Source organism: Triturus cristatus, chromosome 7 (genome assembly GCF_964204655.1).
Source record: "Triturus cristatus chromosome 7, aTriCri1.1, whole genome shotgun sequence".
Lineage (NCBI taxonomy): Eukaryota > Metazoa > Chordata > Amphibia > Caudata > Salamandridae > Triturus > Triturus cristatus.
In genome coordinates, this window is record NC_140590.1 from 189,395,095 (window position 1) to 189,403,756 (window position 8,662).

The window sequence follows — 8,662 nt, forward strand, 5'->3', positions numbered from 1 at the left end:
CTTTGCCGCTGCGATTCAGTGCCAAAGTGCAAGTGATCCCTATTGTAAAGTATTCTTTGGGATTAGTGACTCCATGATTGGTTCATTTGATTTCCTTATCAGACCCTAGTACAGTGCACCGTGTGCGCAGGGCCTGTAAATCAAATGCTGCTGGTGGGCTTGCAGCACTGGTTGTGCCACCCGCTTGTAAAATGTGTCTCAGACCTGCCATTGCAGAGCCTGTGTGCAGCCTGTCGACTTGGCAAGTGCACCTACTTGACAGTCCCTAAACCTTCCCTTTTCTACATATTAGTCACCCCTAAGGTAGGCCCAATGGCAGGGTGCATTGTATGTAAAAGGTATGACATGCCCTGATGTGTGTGGCATGTCCTGATAGGGAATTACAGCCAATTTAGTTTTTCACTATTGCAAGGCTGCCTGTTCCCATAGGCCAGAATGGGCAGTTCGATAACATCTTATAATCCTAACTGACTCAGGGAACTGGGTAGAAATTCGAGTTTAGAATGCCTGAACTCAGAATGATAAAATACATCTTTTAGTGAAGTTGGTTTTAACATTCTGTGTTTGAAAATACCACTTTTATAAAGTAGGTATTTTCTTGCCTAACCATCCAAGCCTGCCTCTGCTTGGTTGTGTATTCCATGTATGGTTTGTGAGTGACAGGGGATGGGGTGGCTCCATGAGACAAGGCTGAATAAACCTATCTGCATGAGGAGTGGTGGGAGGAGTAGCACCTGGGCCTGAATGGGCTGTGCCTGCCTTCCACAATGCTGGCTCCACCTCCTGTGGTGTGTCTGATGACCCTGGCCCACACTGACAAAGGAAGAAGTTGCGCACTGGCAAAATGCACCCAGAACTGGTTTGGACTAGGTACAGACACTCTCTGCCTTCAGAGACAAAGGATTTTTGTGTATAAAAAGGGGGGACCTAGATCCCAGAATCTTAGATCACTTCTGGGAATCAAGACCACCCTTTGCCAAGGAGAAGAACCGAGGCAGCTGAAGGAGAGACTGCCCCTGTGCTGTGCTGTTGGGGTTGGCCTGCAGTGGTTACTTTATTTGCCAAGGAAAGGAGAAAAGGAACTTTGTGTGTACTTTTGTAATCTTGAAGAAGAATCTCCACTGAACTGTGCTTGCCTCCTGCCTGAAGTCTCAGGGATACAAGACTTCACCCCCAGCTCCCATGAATTCCCCTGCTGAGGTATTCTGCCTGCAGATAGGTGCCTACTGTTGTTTGGGCCTCTCTGAGAAGACTGCGAGTCGCTGGGAGCTGGAAGCGCCACGCAACAAAGAGAAGCGTGTCGCCGCCACAAAAGATGCTGTCGCATTACTGAAAAAGTGTTCCACCACTGCAGCTGTTCGCCATCGCATCATCGTTGAAGAGCGTTGCATCACCGGAGAAGCATGTTGCCGCCACAGAGGTCACCATCACATCACCGGAGAAGCGTGTTGCAGGGCCTGTCACGGCTCAGAAGTTACCGAGTTCGCTGCCCGCCCGGTGGGCGTGCACGCATCGCATCCACGTGGTCGTATCACATCAATCACGCCATTTTGTTGCATCGAACCAGATTGTTGCATAGCATCGAGGCGCCATCTTGTCGCATTGCACCGGATCACAGTAAGAAACCGACTCATCACCTCCTGTCCGGTAAGGAACCGATGCATCACCTCCCCTTCGCGGCAGTAAGGAACTGACGCATCACCTCCCATGAAGCAAGGAACTGCCGCATTTCCTTCCCTGCGACCCTTTTGTTTGTATTGCGTGACGCATCCAAGGTACTTTGAGAGTAAAGTGTTGCATTTACCATCTACATTGAACTGAGCTATTGCTACCATTTTAAAGGCTATTTTTGATTACAGTATTGTGGATTTTTGTTGTTTGGTCTTGTGTTAAGTCTAGTAAAGATTACTTATTTTTCTAAACTGGTGTGGTGTCCATTTGTAGTGTTTTCACTGTATTACTGTATTTGTTCACAAATACTTTACACACTGCCTCTGAGATAAGCCTGTCTGCTCGTGCCAAGCTACCAAGGGGGTGAGCAGGAGTTATTTTAGAAGTGTACCCCCTAACCCTGACTAGAAGCAAGCTCCCTATTTGGTCAAAGGTACCTACCTCTGCCAACTAGAGAACCCTAGTTCTAACAAGGGGGAACTGACAATTCTACAAAATGCTCTATGGAGCCCCCTCCGTCCCGCATGACAGAACCCAGCAAACTGAAACCGGCACACCTACAAACCTGCATATTAAAACAAGCTTGCACATACCACTATCCGCACATTGAAAAACTCAAGTACCATCCTTCTCCGAACATTGTCAAACTTGCACAGATTTTAAACGTATAAAATGTTGAAACATTTCTGCTTGTACCAGACATTCTAATGGACAGAACAACTAGACTGGTTAATCAAATAATTACACAATTTTAACCTAAATTCATCACGAGGTTCTGATAAAGAGACACTCAAAGACTGCCGATAGTGAACCAATCTGAGACTAAACTTTTAGTTCCCTGCTTAAAATTTTGCTCATTGTTAAAAATTAGGCTGGAGGCCACAAATACTATAACTTCAAGTCACTTAAACAATTGCATATTGTGTGGTCTACTCCCGCACAAGGTTAACATTGTTCAGTTTCTCGCGATAATGAATTAATATTTACCATATATTATGTTTTATTGCGATAAATGATTGTTATGGTTTTCATTAACTAAACAATAAAAAGTTTGACACCTATTAAAAATATTCAGAAGCGACACAAGCCAGTCCTTTGTCTTTGCCATTACAAGGTATTTGATGTCTCTGTGGAGGTTAAGACAGAAAAAGGTGTCCTTTTAATGCTGTTGTCCTTTTAATATTTCCATTCCATAAAACATATTTTATTCTGGTTTTTATAATGAAATATTCAATCAGATTTTTTATATGCCTTGTGTTTTTATCTTGTTTTTATTGTATTTCTGCTCTTATGCATTTATGTTGCTCTTTTATGACCTTTCTAGGCCAAAATAAAGATGAAGATGACATCTCTAGACACGGGCCTGACTGTGTCATTACCTTTCAAACAGCGCTGATAGTTTTTGGGGTGTAAGGCTGACAGGAACATTCCAACCATGTTTGAAATATTCAAATTATTCCCGCTGTTAGTGACATGCATTAGTGCAGTTCTAATTATATTCCGTGTGGTTATTACTCACATACTAAACACGAGGATGAGACTTTGAAATAAATGTTTTTCAATTCCTAATAAACTGTCCAGATTAGACTTAATCAAAGCAGCCCATGAGGGGTTAGCTTCTGCTCATGATGCGATAGATGCAACAGCTGCAATGCTACAGAAGCTCTACTGGTGGCCATGTTTATATACAAAGGTTAGCAATTATGTCAACAGATTAATGCTTCTACTGTTAGAGAATAAAACCAGACTCCCTCATCGTCTCCAATATACTGTTTAGAATTCTATACGTTCTGTTAACCAATAAAAGTGCATATTGGAGGCAGCTGATTCATGTTCTTGATTCCTAGGGGGGTGGCCTCAGAGAAATGCAGGAGCTCAAACAGTTGAAAAAGACTTGCAGTGTCTTATAGCCATGGGAGCAGTACATACCTTTCATTAAAACAATGGTCCTGTGTTCGCCTCCAAGTCTTAGGGACTTTGGGAGTATATCTGCAATTCAGCATTCCTTTTCAAGTGGAGAGTAACAGGTTAATCAAGTATGCTAATATGCTAAACAAGCATTAAACAAGCACTGAGTACTAGGATTCAGGTCTTAGTAGGCACCATCATCAGAATGGAGTACAAAGAGCATTAAATAACTTGCCTAGACTAGTATTGGGAGACCACACGCCATATGGAGTACTCTTCAGAGTGACTATTTAAGTACCTGGCCTAGGTAATCCTGGGAAGGTGAAAGAAGAGGAAAATGTTGACCTGGATCAACCCTCAAATGTCTCACAGAACATCCAAGAGGCCAGAGACAATCTACCTAAATTGAAGCATTCTGAAGCCATCACCAGCAAAAAGAAGGTACTGATGACTAGGTCCCTCAATTAGAGGATCAAGTTTGAGAAAGGATCCATGATAAGCAAGGGTATGGGACAGCCTACAGAACACCCATGTGTGTTTATGGGGTAAAAGGTGAACAAGCTCTAATCCTGCCTCCTTTGACTGGTTCAAAGAAAAACAGACAGATGCCCACTGACAAAATTAAAAATATCTATGTGCAGCAAACATTTGTGAACATCAAGAAGGATTCAGAGTAGAACCTCTCAGCTTCGCTCCACTCTGACAAAATACCCTTAGTAGAGTGCAGTAATGTTACCAGCTTGAGAACCAATCCTATATTTGAGCCTACTGTGTCTTTTCAAGAACCATGGTCCAAAAGCAAATTGTTCTGATCCCCGATATTACAAGTGCATATTTGTAGAAACTACTGCATACAGTGTGGGTAAGCTAAACCAACGTTTGTAGCACTTTCCATTCTCCTATGAAGAAGCCTCTGCCCCAAATTCTCCAGGGATCATGCCCCATGAGAACTAAATGGTTTATAGTGACTAGAATGTATGCCATTTATAATGAATGGAACAAATGCTCAAGGATAGAAGCTGCAGAGAAAATGTACCAGATAGATAAAGATATGCATTTTTTACAATTATCGACAACGGAATGCACACACTTTCCTAAAGAGTGTATTCATTGGACAAAGTCATGTCTTCAGCATTAGACCCCCATTAAAGGATACATAGGGATTTTACAACACGGCTGAGCTCGGTTTAGCACTATATTAGAACAACACTGAGCTTTACAATCTCTTACATCAGCTTATGTGCCCTGGCAACTTCTAAACGGAAGAGCTATTTTGGAGCCCGACAATTTAACATTGGCATAGAAAGCAATTACTAATCCACCTATAACTTGATAAACATTTAGCAACTGGAGGGAACCCCATTTTCTGTTAGTGAAAAATCTACTTGTAGTATGCCTTATAGGCAAAGTTTTTTGTCTGCCAATTACAACTTTTCAATTTCATGATTTTCATGATTGGCAGAAATATTTGTCTGTTTAGAGAAAATGTACAATTCATATTTGTTTCATTTGTGGAAATTCCCTTTTCCTGTGTGTGATTATATGAAGACAATCCTGTATTTATCGGTGCACAAATCCTCTAGGTCAGTGGTTCTTAACCTTTTGACTTTTGTTGACCTCTACTGTATAATTACTGGAACACTGGGACCTAGAGTGAATTATTATTGCGTCATTACTGGAAGTGAGGTGCCCTGGCCTATGTATTCTCGATGGTTTAAACCGCTAAACAATACACAAAATAAACAGAAGCAAACACTGATCAAAAAAATACACAAATGAGTTTTTTTTTTTAAACTCAACAACAAATTTAAAACAATTACATTTTTAATTTGAATGGAAATGTTTCAGCTTTTCTAAATTGAATTGAGGCCAACCATTGTCCATACTATATTCTGTTTGATAGATTTGTATTATTCCCATGAGTCAATCTGAGGAAAACAACATACATTTCCAGTTTTAAAAGACCACTGTGTACGATTTGTGAGCCCCAGAGGTCCCAGTCCACTGGTTAAGAACCACTGCACTTGATCATACACAAACGTGTGATTCGATTTATTTTTCATGGAACGTGTAACACTTTGATGCCTTGATTGAATTTGTTTTATCAGCAACTCCTATTTTGTCCATCGTGGTGCACATGAACTTTTAAATAATGTTACTTATTTAAGCTCAACCAACATCAGCTGCTGCAGGTTGGACCCCAGCCAACTTTATGTTGATATGGTTTCTAAAATAATCAAGTGTTGTGGAAGAAACTTGTACCCACCACCTCAACATGTAATCAAAGATGTCCCTTGGCCTTCAATTGATATGAAAAGCATGCATTTTGATGAAATTAGTAAATTTGTTACAGCTCTACTACAAAACATGGTTCCGTTGACCTGTGAAGCAGAAACCTATGCCTTGCAGACAGTCAGAACTGCTTCTAAAATATAGAGGCGGTTACAAACACAATATGCAGCTAATTTTGCTGATATCGCACAAACAATTTTTAACATGTCCAGGACTCGTATTATACACTTTTTCAATAAAATCAGATCTGGTTTTGGAAATAGACTGGAAGTGGTGTTCAGAATTATTCCAAACATTTTTTACCCCGGATTCTCGGGCAATTTCCCAACATCCTTCTATTTAACTGATGTGGTGTTGTTATCTTCCTCCTGATCCAATGAGGATATCAGCAACATAGAGTACAATCATCCAGCGGTTCAAACGTGCTGAGAAACCCTAATGCACTATCTGGGATATAAATGACTTTCTGAGCTCAGTGAGTGCTGGATTTTGTCCTTTTGCAAAATGGACACTCTACGATTGAAACCTGTCTTTTGGAGTATGAACTGTACAACTGAATTAATGCTAAAACTACATTTGAAGCAGCCCTCCATGGCTTTCTTAGATATGGAAGTGCTCCTGCAACCACTTCAGTCTCACCAGAAGCAGTATCGAGCAATGCACCTGCCCATGCTCACTATGACGGAGAGGTAAAAAAGGGGGTGGTGATGGACGGAGCATCAGAACCAATCAAACACTCACACCCAGTCAACAGATCTGGGTTTGATCCATCACCGTTCTTTAGCCCACTCTGCCACCCCAGTTCAGACATGGCCATATGCAAATCAGTCTGACCCTGTGCCTCATGGGAACAGTCCAGCCCGAACTGCCAAGCCATGCCTTCCCTGGACCGGAAACAAGCTTCCTAGGACCGGTTTCTGGCATTTCAGCCGTCTTCAGCCAGGCTTGCTTGAATCCAGTGGCAAAGTGAGCAAGGGACTCAACGTCTGAGCATACCCTGCCAAATTATGGCGAACAAAGCGGTACAAAAGGGGGTGGTGATGGACGGAGCATCAGAACCAATCAAACACTCACACCCAGTCAACAGATCTGGGTTTGATCCATCACCGTTCTTTAGCCCACTCTGCCACCCCAGTTCAGACATGGCCATATGCAAATCAGTCTGACCCTGTGCCTCATGGGAACAGTCCAGCCCGAACTGCCAAGCCATGCCTTCCCTGGACCGGAAACAAGCTTCCTAGGACCGGTTTCTGGCATTTCAGCCGTCTTCAGCCAGGCTTGCTTGAATCCAGTGGCAAAGTGAGCAAGGGACTCAACGTCTGAGCATACCCTGCCAAATTATGGCGAACAAAGCGGTACAAAAGGGGGTGGTGATGGACGGAGCATCAGAACCAATCAAACACTCACACCCAGTCAACAGATCTGGGTTTGATCCATCACCGTTCTTTAGCCCACTCTGCCACCCCAGTTCAGACATGGCCATATGCAAATCAGTCTGACCCTGTGCCTCATGGGAACAGTCCAGCCCGAACTGCCAAGCCATGCCTTCCCTGGACCGTAAACAAGCTTCCTAGGACCGGTTTCTGGCATTTCAGCCGTCTTCAGCCAGGCTTGCTTGAATCCAGTGGCAAAGTGAGCAAGGGACTCAACATCTGAGCATACCCTGCCAAATTATGGCGAACAAAGCGGTACAAAAGGGGGAGGTGATGGACGGAGCATCAGAACCAATCAAACACTCACACCCAGTCAACAGATCCGGGTTTGATCCATCACCGTTCTTTAGCCCACTCTGCCACCCCAGTTCAGACATGGCCATATGCAAATCAGTCTGACCCTGTGCCTCACGGGAACAGTCCAGCCCGAACTGCCAAGCCTTGCCTTCCCTGGACCGGAAACAAGCTTCCTAGGACCGGTTTCTGGCATTTCAGCCGTCTTCAGCCAGGCTTGCTTGAATCCAGTGGCAAAGTGAGCAAGGGACTCAACGTCTGAGCATACCCTGCTAAATTATGGCGAACAAAGTGGGCTAAAGAACGGTGATGGATCAAACCCGGATCTGTTGACTGGGTGTGAGTGTTTGATTGGTTCTGATGCTCCGCCCATCACCAACCCTTTTTGTATCGCTTTGTTCGCCAAAAGTTGGCAGGGCATGCTCAGACGTGAGTCCCTTGCTCACTTTGCCACTGGATTCAAGCAAGCCTGGCTGAAGACGGCTGAAATGCCAGAAACCGGTCCTAGGAAGCTTGTTTCCGGTCCAGGGAAGGCATGGCTTGGCATTTCGGGATGGACTGTTCCCATGAGGCACAGGGTCAGACTGATTTGCATATGGCCATGTCTGAACTGGGGTGGCAGAGTGGGCTAAAGAACGGTAATGGATCAAACCCGGATCTGTTGACTGGGTGTGAGTGTTTGATTGGTTCTGATGCTCCATCCATCACCAACCCTTTTTGTATCACTATGACGGAGAAGCATCACCCTTTGAAGAGATTCTTGAGGCGTGGCTCACAGCTCTGATGCCATTTTAGCTATTGATTGGCACACTTTCACCATCTCTGGGTGCTTTGCACCCACAACTTCTGTTCCAGTCATCTGGTTCATCCACCTCATAAACATCCAGTCATATGCCTTCATTACCAATCCATCTCATTGTTCACTCATATGCGCCCTGAGAGCCCGCTATTCTGGAAGAATCCTCAGCTGATGACTAGGAACAGTTGTCCCCTAATGTGACAAAAAACAAAATCCTTTTGTACTCTACAAAGACTGTGTCATGAACAAGAGGAGTTCTCTATGG